Source organism: Eublepharis macularius, chromosome 3 (assembly GCF_028583425.1).
Source record: "Eublepharis macularius isolate TG4126 chromosome 3, MPM_Emac_v1.0, whole genome shotgun sequence".
NCBI lineage: Eukaryota > Metazoa > Chordata > Lepidosauria > Squamata > Eublepharidae > Eublepharis > Eublepharis macularius.
Genome location: NC_072792.1, coordinates 90,690,745 through 90,703,920, shown reverse-complemented (window position 1 = coordinate 90,703,920; position 13,176 = coordinate 90,690,745). Strand labels below are relative to the sequence as shown.

The following is a 13,176-nucleotide window of genomic DNA, read 5'->3' as shown; positions in this document are numbered from 1 at the left end:
AAGTATGTGTATGGTTTATGTTCCCTGTGGATTTTATCACTTTGCTTTTCCATATTCTATTACATATTTTTTACTTGTATGATTATAAACTCTTCTCTTACAAGTTCAAAATCTATGTAGCTTTTCTCTTGTATGTGGTCTGTTGTATGTAATGAGATATGAAGTCTGCATGACTGTTTTTCAACAATCTGGACATCTGTACAGTTTCTCTTCTGTACCGTTTCTCTCCTGCACAGTTTCTCTCCTGTACTGTACAGTTTCTGTCCTTCAGTTCAATAAGTTTTGATGATCTTGAGATGATCTTGAATGGATCTTCTGGTGGCTGATAAAGGTGGATTTTTGATTTAAAAATTTTCCACAAATCCAATCTTGTAATGGTTTCAAAGGATATAACTCTGTTTGGGGCAGCATTATAAGTTTCCTGTATGAGTTTTATCAAGGCAAAAGGATAGGGGGAACGGTCCCAAACTCCAAGGCAAAAGGCACACTAAGGACACGCCGAAAGACCGCTGCTGCAATCCAAACCTTTATTCACAAGTGCCGAGGGTCAAATCAAGAAGACAAGGGAGCGCCCACACTCTTCGGCTGCTCCCGGTGGGAGATTGGCAACGGGTTTGCCTGGCTAAATTGTCCCGTTTCACAAGGCTCACAGCTTCATCAAAAGCCACAAATAAATTCTTAGTGTAAAGCGTATTTCTTTTACTGAAAAATAACCTGCTAGACAAGAATCAAGTTTCTTCTTAGTTTTAGTTGAACAGAATTTCCTCTCTTGTCTCTTGACGCTTTACACTAAGAATTTATTTGTGGCTTTTGATGAAGCTGTGAGCCTTGTGAAACGGGACAATTTAGCCAGGCAACCCCGTTGCCAATCTCCCACTGAGAGCAGCCGGAGAGTGTGGGCACTCCCGTCTTCTTGATTTGACCCTCGGCACTTGTGAATAAAGCTTTGGATTGCAGCAGCGGTCTTTTGGCGTGTCCTTAGTGTGCCTTTTGCCTTGGAGTTTTATCAAGTACGACAAATACCTTTTAAAAAGCTCTCCCATGGTCTGAGAATTTATTCCCCTCCTCCAGCTTTTAAAAAATGCATTCATAGTTTAATTGTTTCATTTATCCACCATCAGTACCCTGATATATCTCTGAATATACTCTCTTGGACTCTGATTTTGATTAGTCATAATTAAGCATAGTTGACTCGTAATTACTCTATTCTGGGTCATTGGCATTTGGATTGTATTGTGCTTTTATTATCAGATTTTTATTATTTGAGTTTTGTTATTTATTTTATTTTAATCAATTTACATTCCGCTCTCCCTGCAAGCAGGCTCAGAGCAGATCACAGGTGGTAATAAATACAATAAAAACAAATTACATAAATTAAATTAAAACATCAGTCACATCACCCAAGCATTAAAACACATCCGTAGGGCAGGATGGCCAGCTACCAGATAACAATCTGGGGAGATATTAAGATGATGAATTTGTATCTTAGTTCCTTCTTTGAAAATGTCCAGAAACTTTTATTGTATTCTATTTTTAAATTTTATCTTGGAGATTTAATTTTCTCTTGTATTATTGCTATGAGCTGCCTGTGCTCTGCTACTAGGGAGGCTGTTCCATCAAGGACTAAGTTTCTCCATCTGCTCAGCCCCATCCCCTGACTGCTCTGGCCTGAAAGGAGCTGCTGCCGGGGACTGCCTGCTGGCCCTTCCTGTGTTGCTACTTATCAGGAAGGCTGCTTCATCTGGTAATGAGTAGAGTAGATTTTGGTAGGAGACCAGTGTAGAGTTGGGGATCCCAGTAATCCAGGGACGAGGAAGGTATGGTGGTGGGACAAAGTGTTATAAGGGAAGGACATGGAGATACAGGTCAGCTTGATGCCCTTCTAACCTTTGTCCCATCCCGATATATGCTGGTAGTGGGGCTAGGATTTCATACCCCTCCCTGACACTGATGTGTAATGCCAGGCCCTTTAATAATAAGACCCATATGCTGCAGGACTATTTTGCAGAGAGTAAGGTGGACCTGGTATGCATGACCGAGACTTGGGTGGGGGAGGGCAAAACAGTCACCTTGAATGAGCTAACCCCCCCCCTCAACCGGGCTTCTCGGTCCTTCATCAGTCCTGGGTCGGTGGCTGGGGGGGGAGGGGTGGTGATACCCCTTCAGGATTCTTTCTCCTTCAGGCCAATCACCACAAGATCACTGCCATCGATTGTATAGGCCTGGTGTGGGGTGCTGTGGAGAGCTTGGCTATCTGCCTGGTGTACCGGCACCAGCAGCTACCCTGTTGAGCCTGCTGGAGGTGGCTGGCTGGGCCTTAGAGTATACCAAGCTATTAGTTTTAGGTTACTTCAATGCCCATGCTGATGATGCTGCCTCCTCACAGGCTGTGGACCTAATGTATTCTATGGCAGCACTAGGGCTCTCCCAATTTGTGGCAGCTCCCACACATCAGGCAGCCCACACACTAGACTTGATCTTTGGGATGGGGATTCATTTGGACCTAGAGGTAACTGAAGCAGTGCTATGTCTCCATGGTTGGGGACAGAGGGTGGCGCTTGGGGAGAAATTGTCATCCCGCCACCCTTTGGTGTGCAGGGTCCTGCAGGGAGCAATACTCTCCCCTTTATTGTTTAACATCTATATGCGCCCCCTTGCCCAGTTGGTGCGAAGTTTCGGACTTGGGTGTCATCAATATGCAGATGACACCCAGTTGTATCTGATGATGGACGGACGGCCCGGCTCAGCCCCAGATGACCTGGAACATGCTTTTGCAGCCATGACTGGTTGGTTGAAGCAGAGTCGGCTGAAACTGAACCTGACGAATACGGAGGTCCTGTACTTGAGCCATGGGGGATTAGGTTCGGGACTCCGGCTCCCGGCCCTCGATGGGGCACCATTAGTGCCAGTTCCAAGGGATAAGAGTAGAGATGGGCACGGTCCGCATAACGGACCTAATTTTGTCACGAACTTACCCAGTTCGTCCTTCGCGAACACGTGGGCCGTGGGCGTGTTTTTCTCACGAAACCGCCGAACATTGGGGCTTTCTGTCCGTGTGTCCGTTGGCACGTCATGCCAGGATTCCCGCTCAAACAATTTCTTCGGCAGCCACCTGTGGAGCACACCTGTGGTGTGGAGCCACCTTCCCCGTTTGGAACACACCAATCTTAACCCAGGAAACCTTGATTGGCAGCTCTGTCAGCCAAACAGAGATCACCAGCCTTTCTGCATAAAAGACACAGCGCGCGAAGCTCCGCTCCATTTTGCTGGTGTGGGGACGCGAGTTAGCTTAGCAACTGCTTGCTGTGAGGAAGGGATTTTTTTTTTTGTGAGAGCGCGACTTGTGCCTTGGGGCTTTGGGGCTTCAATTGCAAGAGAGCTTACTCTTTTCTCCATTCCTGTTTAATTTTTTTCTCCTCCTTTCTATTCTAGCTTTCTTGAGAGCACTTTAAAAAAAATCTTTTTACCGCACTATCGGGTTACTCTGTTTTCTTTCTGCGTTTTTTGAGTCCTTGGGTTCTTCTCGGGCTTAATCCCCCCTCCCCCCCCAAAAAAATCTCTTCCTTTTTTCTGGGTTGCTGGTGGGTTCTATTGTGCTCTGACGCCACCCACTCACAGACCCACAGTGGGTGCAAGGCAGCTTTGGGCGTTGTCTGCCTGAGTTCTTGCCTTCTTTCCCCCATGTTCTTTCTTGGCTGCTGATGAGATGCAAGCGGAGGGAGAGTGCTATTAGGCTCTGTGAAACACCCACTCTCTGATGACCGGCAGCAGGTTTTGGGGGGCTCTGTCTGCTTCACTTCTTTCTAAGCCTTTTTCACTCCCTAAATAGTGGGTGACTTGGGGGGATATTTCCAGCCTGGCTTTTGAGGTGCAGGGGGAAGACTGCTACTGGCCTCTGTGAAACGCCCACCCTAAAACCACTGGCAGCAAGTTTTGGGGGGCTCTATCTGCTTCACTTCTTTTTAAGCCTTTTTCACTCCCTAAATAGTGGATTTGTATTTGTATATTGATGAAACAGTGTAAGGCACATGATGACTGAGCTTTACAAACATATATTATCCTCCTCCCGATGACAAGCCCTGTCCCTGGCACCTTCTAAGTACCTCCTCTTTTTCTTGATATGATTTGTATGCTGACAAAACAGTCTAAGGCACATGATGAGCTTCCTTGATGAACTGCATCATGTTCGGTGAAGTGGGTTTCGTCGGCACCGTCCTGCTCTTGCGAGCGCAAGGGCCCCTCTGAGGGTCAATCCCCAAAGCCTAGTGAGAAGTAGGACAGTGGCCCAGGTCAGCTTGCTTGATAGCAAGCAAGCTGACACACCACGTCACTAAGGTGGGACTCGTTGTCCACTGCCCAAAGAGGCTCCCTCTGAACAGGGTAGCATAAGACAGGGTTAACATACCTGTAACTTATGTTCATCGAGTTTTTCTGTGCCGACACACATGGGTACTGCGCACACGCAGGCCAGCCGCCGGAAGATTCTTCACCGCTTTCCTAGCTCCGAAGGGTCCGTTTGCCGCGCACCTCAGCGACCGTTTCCCGCCCAAACGGTCACATGCTCCTCCAGCGGCAAACGGCCCCTTCCCCCAGTTCTCCCTTGCCGCCGCTCATCCAACACACAGAGCCATAACTCCGACTAAGCAACTAGAACTATAGCCCAAAAGTACAGCAATCTGCGTTGGAGTTCACAGCGGGGCAGGAGGGAGGGTTGTGTGTCGGCACAGAAGAACTCGATGAACATAAGTTACAGGTATGTTAACCCTGTCTTCATCTTCGTTCTTCTGTGCCTCCACACATGGGAGAGTACCAAGCTTCACACAATAAGGAAGGTGGGGTGAAATCCAACTCAATTTTATTATACAGCAGGAAAAAAGAGCAACAATATATACACACATATACATGTGGAAACATACCAACCCCACAACATCTAACAAGTACATATACCTATACATATATATAATATACACTACATACAGAGACTCCGCCTTCCCCATTGGAGCAGATTAATAGCATACCCCTAGGGAAACAAGGAGTGGAGGACGGCCCTAGCTACAGCCACATCCTCATTGGCATTTACATCAACAGCGTAATGTCGTACAAAGGTATCAGCGGACGACCAAGTTGCAGCCCTGCAAATATTAGCTAAAGGTACACCCCTGAGCAGTGCCGAAGATGCCGCCTGGGACCGTGTGGAGTGAGCCCTGACACCCAATGGACAGTCCACCTTAGCCGTGGCGTAGGCCCTTACAATGGCTGTCACAATCCAACGGGACACCGTCTGAGCAGACGCCCTGCGGCCCTTATCCTTTGCCCCAAAACACACAAAAAGGTAGGGACTGTTCCTGAATACCCTTGTCCTTTCCAAATAAAAAGCCAGTGCCCTCCACAGATCCAAACTGTGGAGGGCCTTTTCCCCTTTAGTAGAAGCTTCAGGGAAAAAACACAGGCAGAGAAATCTCCTGTGAAAGGTGGAAGGTTGACACCACCTTGGGCAGGAACGAAAGACACGGTCGCAAGACCACCTTATTCGCATGAAAGCGAAGGAACGGGGGGTCCGCCCTAAGAGCAGCCAGTTCGCTGACCCGTCTGGCAGAAGTGATAGCCACGAGGAATGCCACCTTGTAGGAGAGCAAGTCCAGAGGGCACGTAGCCAGAGGCTCAAAGGGGGGCAACATCAGTCTAGCCAGGACCAGGGAGAGAGACCACTGGGGCACAGGGGGTGACACAGGCGGGTAAAGATTAAGCATCCCCTTCAAAAACTGGCGGGACCGAAGGTGAGAGAAAACCGTGCAGCCATCCACCCGGTCGTGGAACGCAGAGATGGCCGCAAGGTGCACCTTCAGAGACGCCACACTAAGGCCCCGGTCCTTCAGTTCACAAAGATAGTCCAGGACCATTCCTAAGGGGCTGCACAGAGGCTCTACCTTCCTAGAGGCGGCCCAAGCCTCAAACCTACTCCACTTCGACTCGTAGGTACGCCGGGTGGAGGGTTTCCTAGCGTTCAATAGGACCCTCTCGACTGGCTCAGAGAAGCCTAGGGACGGGGTCAAATCCGCCAAGCGGTCAGGTGTAGTTTCCTGGGCTCGTGGTGGAAGAGCTTCCCGTGCAGGAGGAGATCCCGCCGGGGCAGAAGGGCCACGTAAGCACGGCCGGACATCTCCAGCAGCTTCGGGAACCAGAGCTGCCGTGGCCAGAACGGAGCCACTAAGATGCAGTCCGTGTTTTCCCTTTCCACCTTGCATAGCACTCTGGGTATGAGAGGGAAAGGCGGAAACATGTAATGTAGTCCCCGGGCCCAAGTAAATTGGAAGGCATCCCCAATAGAGAGGGGATCGCTCCCTGCCCGAGAACAAAAGATCTCGGCCTTGGTGTTCGCCGATGTCGGAAACACGTCTATGCTCGGGCGACCCCATTTCCGAAAGATCGGCCCAACGTACTTTGTGTTGAGCCCCCACTCGTGATTCAGCATGTGCACCCTGCTGAGGGTGTCCGCCTGTACATTGTCCGACCCAGCCACATGAATGGCGCGAAGCGTCACCCCATTCCTGATCGCCCATTCCCAAATGAGCGTGGCCTCCCTGCAGAGGGTCATGGACACCGTGCCGCCCTGCTGGTTCAGGTAATACATGGCAGTAGTGTTGTCCGTCTGCACCAGCACCTGATGGTTCTGCAAGATCGCTGTGAATGACATAAGTGCAAAACGAACAGCCCTCAGTTCAAGCACGTTAATATGGAGACCCCTTTCTCTCTCAGACCACACATCCTGAACACATAGCTCCCCACAGAAAGCCCCCCACCCTTGTAGAGAGGCATCCGTGGTCACCGAGAACTCAGGATGATGGAAACCAAATGGGGTCCCTTTAAACAAATTAACATCCGACAACCACCAGTCAAGAGAGGATATAATGGTCCTAGGGACAGAGAACTTAGCAGTCGGAGGATGCTGTAAGGCATTGTATCTCCTTACAAACCAATTCTGGAGCGGGCGCATCCGCAGCCTCGCAAAAGGGACCACCGGGGTGGCAGCAGCCATATGCCCCAGCAAGCATTGAATCATGCGGACTGGTTGAAAACGGTTTCGTTTAAACAAGGACACCAGGCCCTTCAAGGAACGTGCCCGCTCTGGAGGCAATAAAGCCTTGGCCTCCAATGAGTCGAACACTGCCCCAATATAAGGCACAATACGGCTAGGTGTCAGCTTAGATTTTTCAAAGTTCACCAGGAGGCCTAAGCGTTCGCAAGTGTCTAGCACCAATGCCACATCTTGCAGCAGCTTAACCTCCGAGCCCGCCATTATAAGCCAATCATCGAGATAGGGGTAGATGGTACATCCCTGCTCTCGAAGAAAGGAAACCACAGGGGCCACGCACTTGGTAAACACACGCGGGGCTGTGGAAAGGCCAAAGGGGAGAACCTTGTAACGGAATACCCGCTGCTTGTAAACGAAGCACAGAAATCTCCTGTGCTCCTCCAAGATCCCCACGTGGAAATAAGCGTCCTTTAAATCCAGGACAGCGAACCAATCCCCCCTCTTCAAAAGGGCAATTACAGCAGGCAGTGTGATCATCTTAAACTTGGTCACCCTTAAAAAGGCATTTAGGCCCCTAAGATCCAAAATGGGATGTAGACCCCCATCCTTCTTAGGGACCAGGAAGAACCGGGAAAAGAAACCCTTCTCAGACTCCACAAAGGCCACCTCTTCCACAGCACCCTTAGCCAAGAGGGACCTAATCTCATCCTCCAGCTCAACTAAGGTATTATTCACCGCCCTTAGTGGTGAAGTACACATCGGCAGTTCAGTGAATTCCAGCCCGTACCCCTTATCAACAATAAGACCCATGAGTCAGATGTTATTGACTCCCATTCAGACAAGAGAGGTCTGAGTCTGTCCGAAAAGTTCAGGGCTGCCGCAGGGCCGGGCCTTCAGAACTGCCTTCCAGCCCCTTGCAGATCTTTTTGCTGGGGCGGAGGTTGAGACGAGCGGGGCTTAAACGGCCTACGCCTCCTGCCCTGGTGTTGCGCTGGGGTGTACTGGCGCTGCAAGGGAGGGTACTGCTGATAGTATGGACGGGGTTGATATCTGCTGCGGTACTGGTAGGGGTTATACCTCGACGAGTACCGAGGCTTGAACGTGGACCTGTCCGCCGGGGTGACCCCCAGGGAGCGTGCCGTCTGTCGGTCCTCCTTCTTCTTTTTAAGCACCTCGTCGGTGGTGGTAGAGAAGAGGGAGTCACCCTCGAAGGGCAGACGTTCGATCTTGGCCTTCACCTCCTGCGGGAGGGCAGTCGACCGCAACCATGAGTGCCTCCTCAGAAGCACCGCTGACGCCATACCCCGAGCAGCCGTGTCAGCCGCATGACTCCCGGCATTCATCTGTTGCTTTGACAATCGTACTGCCTCCGTCTGCAGCAACGACACCACCGCCTTCTTGTCAGCCGGGAGGTCAGTGACATAGTTCTCCAGCTTCTCCCAGAGGTAGAGCTGATAGCCCGCCATGATCGTTTGATAGTTGGCTATCCGGAGGGCTAAAGCAGCAACCAAATACTGACGCCTACCCAGTGCATCCATCTTCTTTCCCTCCTTATCCGGCGGGACGGAGGAGGACCCCGACCTCTTGTGCTGAATCTCCTCAGCTATCAGGGATGACAGCGGAGGGTGCTTGATGAGAGACTGCCACGTCCCCTGTTTAATCTTATACATCTGTTCGATGCGTTTGGACGTGGCAGGCAGGTCAGATGGTGACTTCCAGAACTTGTCGATGATCTCCTCCAAGCCCTCCAACATAGGAAAACCTACTGTAGCCGGATTCTCCCCATAGATTCTGCACAACAACTTGTCCTTCGTCCTCGGGACCACAGAAGACACGTCAATCTCCAAGGCCTTGGACATGCGGGCCATTTGGTCTGCATAAATCCGCAGGTCCTCGAAGGGAGAGCTGGTGGAAGGGCCAACATTGTCGTCCGGGGATGGCTCGGAGAGCGACTCAGAGCGGTAGCCGGACCCCGCATCCTCATCATCCTCATCAGACGCCGGTGCTGACACTTCCCCTTCTGGGAAGGGTGGAGGCAACCACTCACGACGGCCAGACGACGACGGCCCCGGATCCGATGACCTGAAGCCAGGTGGAGCCCCTTTCCACAGGCACCGATAGGCCTCCGGTAGACCTGAAGCCTGCTGGTGACGCGCAGCCACGGACCGCTCGGATCCGACCCGCTCGGATCCGACACTCCCCTCAGACCAACACCGCTGGCTACGGGCAGACTGTGCAGGCGACGGATCCCTAGTCGCCTCTCGGATCCGACGACGCGGAGCCGGGCTCGATTCCGGTGTTGGCGAACGCCGTCCACTCGACAGGACCACATAGGCCCCCGGATCCGGCACCTCTTCCTCAAGGAGGGGACGGTCAGGGGAGTCCAGGTGAGGTGATGGCGTAGGTGGAGACACCAGGACCACCTCTTCTGTAGACCGGCGCCGAGGGGACCGAGAACGATGCTTGGACTTCTTAGCCTTCTTCTTCGGAACCGACTCGGAGGAAGCTTTTGGAACCGATGCCCTCTTGATCGACGCCTTCCGCGCAGCCTCCGGTCCCGGGACTGTCGCAGGCCCTTCGATCGACGCCGGGGCTGACCTTATCAGATCCAACTCGCTCGGTTCCGACCTCGGAGCCGACCTCCCCGGTTCCGACCTCACCGACGCCGACTTATGCGGAGACTTCGACGACCTCGCCACCGAGCTTGCCCTCGACGCCGGCTTGCCTGCCGGGCGGGATGTAGCCACCGATTTGGAAGAGGCCACAGAGCCCGCTCGAGACCGGCCCCCGGCATGGGTGGGGGTTCGGCCAGCCTTCTCCGCGGCCCCCGGTTTCTCCGCCTCGGAGGGCCCAGGGGCGTCCAAGACCCGCTGCCACAGTGAAGCCTTGAGGCGGGCGGACCGCTCCTGCCTGGCTTTATGCGTGAACCCCTGGCAGACCTTGCAAGTGGGGACTACATGTTCCTCCCCCAGGCAAAGCAGGCAAAGGCTATGCCCATCCGTTTGGGCCATTTTAGCACGGCACTGGGCACAGTGCTTAAACAGGGCTATAGAAGCCATTCCGAGGGGCAAACCAAAACGCGAAGTCAAACACAGTCCGGGTCAAATACTCTACCAAGATCAGTCCGTCCAAATCACTAAGCAGAAGAGAAGTCAAATCCAGAATCCAAGTCAAGTCACGAAAAAAGCAATCCAAAGACACAAACAAGCACGGAGCTACAAGCGAACGTTCTCCTCAAGCGGCGGCAAGAAGAGAACTGGGGGAAGGGGCCGTTGGCTGCTGGAGGAGCATGTGACCATTTGGGCGGGAAACGGTCGCTGAGGCGCGCGGCAAACGGCCCCTTCGGAGCTAGGAAAGCGGTGAAGAATCTTCCGGCGGCTGGCCTGCGCGTGCGCAGTACCCATGTGTGGAGGCACAGAAGAACGAAGATGAAGTTTCCTTCCCTCAAGGTGTGGAAGCAATCCTTTCCATCCCTCCTGTGCCTTCCATTCCAGCAAGGGGCCTTTGAATTGCTACATGATCTTGTTGCAGAGTTGGCTTTCACTCAAGCACATCCATTCATTTCCCATCATGGAGAGTTGGTCTCCCCGCCGCCGGGGATGCAGCCCCATGTAGGTGGGTTTTGTGGGCAGCCACCTCTCCTGGACAGGAGCACAAGTCTCTCTCCTTCCCCCAAGGGTGGGTAAGGGTCAGTCAGAATAGGGGAAGGGAAGTTGTTGTTTGTATCTTTGGAAATGTGATAATCGAGGAGTGTTACATGAGAACCTTTGTGGGGGGGGGAAGTCGACTGAAGTGAAAATCTGTGGGAAAACCAAGGCCTTTTCTGACTCGAACCGGTTCTCGAACTGGTTCTCGAACCAGGCCTGGTCCATTAAAAGTTTGTGGACCGTGGTCCATGGAAGCCCACGAACCCCGAACCGGCGGTCCGTAGGCAAATGCCGGTCCGTGCCCATCTCTAGTTAAGAGCCTAGGGGTGATCTTGGATGCCTCCCTGAAAATGGAGGCACAGGTCACAGCGGTTGTCAGGTCCTCTTTCTTCCATCTACGGCAGACCAGGCAACTTGTCCCTTACCTGTCAACCCATGACTTAACTACAGTGATCCAAGCAACGGTCATCTCTAGGCTAGATTGCTGTAACTCGCTCTACGCGGAGCTGCCTTTGAGCCTGACCTGGAGATTACAGCTGGTACAAAATGCAGCAGCGGGTGTTATTACAAGAGTGCCAAATAGGGCGCATATAACACCATTCTTACGCAAGCTGCATTGGTTGCCAGTGGAGTACCGGATCAGATTCAAGGTTCTGGTATTGACCTATAAGGCCCTGTGCGGACTGGGACCAGTGTATCTACGGGACCGTCTCTCCCCATATATTCCCCAGAGGACACTCCAATCAGGGGACAAACAGCTGTTGGTGGTCCCTGGCCCCAAGGAGGCCCGCCTAGCCTTGACTAGAGCCAGGGCCTTCTCGGTCCTGGCTCCCACCTGGTGGAACACTCTCTCTGCTGAAATCAGGGCCCAGCAGGACTTACTATCTTTTCGACGGGCCTGCAAGACAGAGTTGTTCCGCCAGGCATATGGCTGAGGCTGGGCCTCTGCTGGCCTGGGTGGGGGGGAAAGGGGGGTGTATAAAACCCTCCCTGTGAAGGCTGTCCACCATCTTGTTTTAAATATGTTGTTTTAATGAATATGAATTTTTAATTGTATTTTAATTATATTTTTAATATGTTGGTATCCGTCCTGAGCCCGCTTGCGGGGAGGGCGGAATACAAATTTGAAATAAATAAATAAATAAAAATAGCTAGACCACTTTGTCCTGAAAACCCGTTTGGGTGCACCAACGACCCCCCCCCATAGGCGACAAGCTGATTTATGCTAGCTTACAGAGACTCATGGATCTGCTCAGGTTCTGGAATGCTCTGGGGGTCCAATGGCTCCTCATGGCTTGTTGGAGGTGCTGGTAGAGGACTGCCATGCCCATCTATCTGAAGCCATAGATGAAGTCGCTCCCCATTGCCCTCTCTGCCCCCGCACCAGACTAGCCCCGTGGTATACTGAGGAGCTATGAGAGATGAAATAGGAGCTGAGATGGCTATAGCGAATGTGGTATACTCATGACGAAGGGGCAATAACATCTTATAGGACGTTATGAAAGCCTATGAGATGGCAGTGAAAGCAACCAAAAAGGAGTTTTATGCCACTTCCATTGCATCTGCAAGCTCCTGCCCAGCTCAATTATTTAGAATAATTCAATCTTTAGACTCCCTATCACAGGGAGAAAGGCAAATTGATGATTTGGGACTTAGCTGTGAGGCCTTTGAGAGTTTTTATGTGGGTAAAATCTTGTCCCTCCACCAGGACTTGCCAGTCATCGTTGATAGAATACCTGAACTTGAGGCCCCACGGCCATCTTCAGGTTCAGTTTTAGATCCCTTCAGCTGCCTCTCCCAGGGTGAGGTTGACAGGACCCTCGCTGCTGTGAGGCCTATCACTTGCCCCTTGGACCCTTGTCCGTCATGGCTGGTTAAATCCAACAGTGACAAACTTCCGGTCCCATTGGTAGATCATTAATTTATCTTTGAGCTCGGGCATGTTCCCTGGAGCACTGAAAGAGACGTAGTAAGGCCCCTTCTGAAGAAGTCATCTTTGGACCCCACCGATCCATCTAGTTACTGCCCAATATCAGATCTCCCATTCCTGGGTAAGGTGATTGAACAAACGGTGGCAGAGCAGCTGCAGGTATTCCTGAATTATTTCTCGGTCCTGGATCCATTTCAGTCCGGTTTCCGCCCTGGCCACAGGACAGGGATGGTGCTAGTTGCCCTCACAGACAATCTGGATCGAGGCGGGTCAGTGCTGCTGGTGTTATTGGATCTGATGGCAGCAATTGACATGGTTGATTATGACCTTCTGACCCACCACCTCACTGATGTGAGGCTGTCTTGCAATGGTTGGTCTCTTTTCTCCATGGTCAGGGACAGAGGATGACGCTTGGGGAACAGATGTAGCCAAGGTACCCACTGGTAAGTGGTATTCCTCAAGGGGTGATTCTCTTCCCAATGCTAATTAATATCGATCTGTGCCTCCTTGCTTAGCCAGAAGTTTCGGATTGGGATGTCATCAATATGCTGATAACACCCAGTTGT

At 51.8% G+C, this 13,176-nt stretch overlaps 1 protein-coding gene across 2 annotated transcripts in view; it reads right to left on the bottom strand.

Moving 5' to 3' along the window:
- The window catches only part of RSPH1 (radial spoke head component 1), a 40,345-nt gene that overhangs the window by 8,695 nt on the left and 18,474 nt on the right, over positions 1-13,176 (bottom strand). The gene's annotated exons all lie outside the window — the stretch shown is intronic.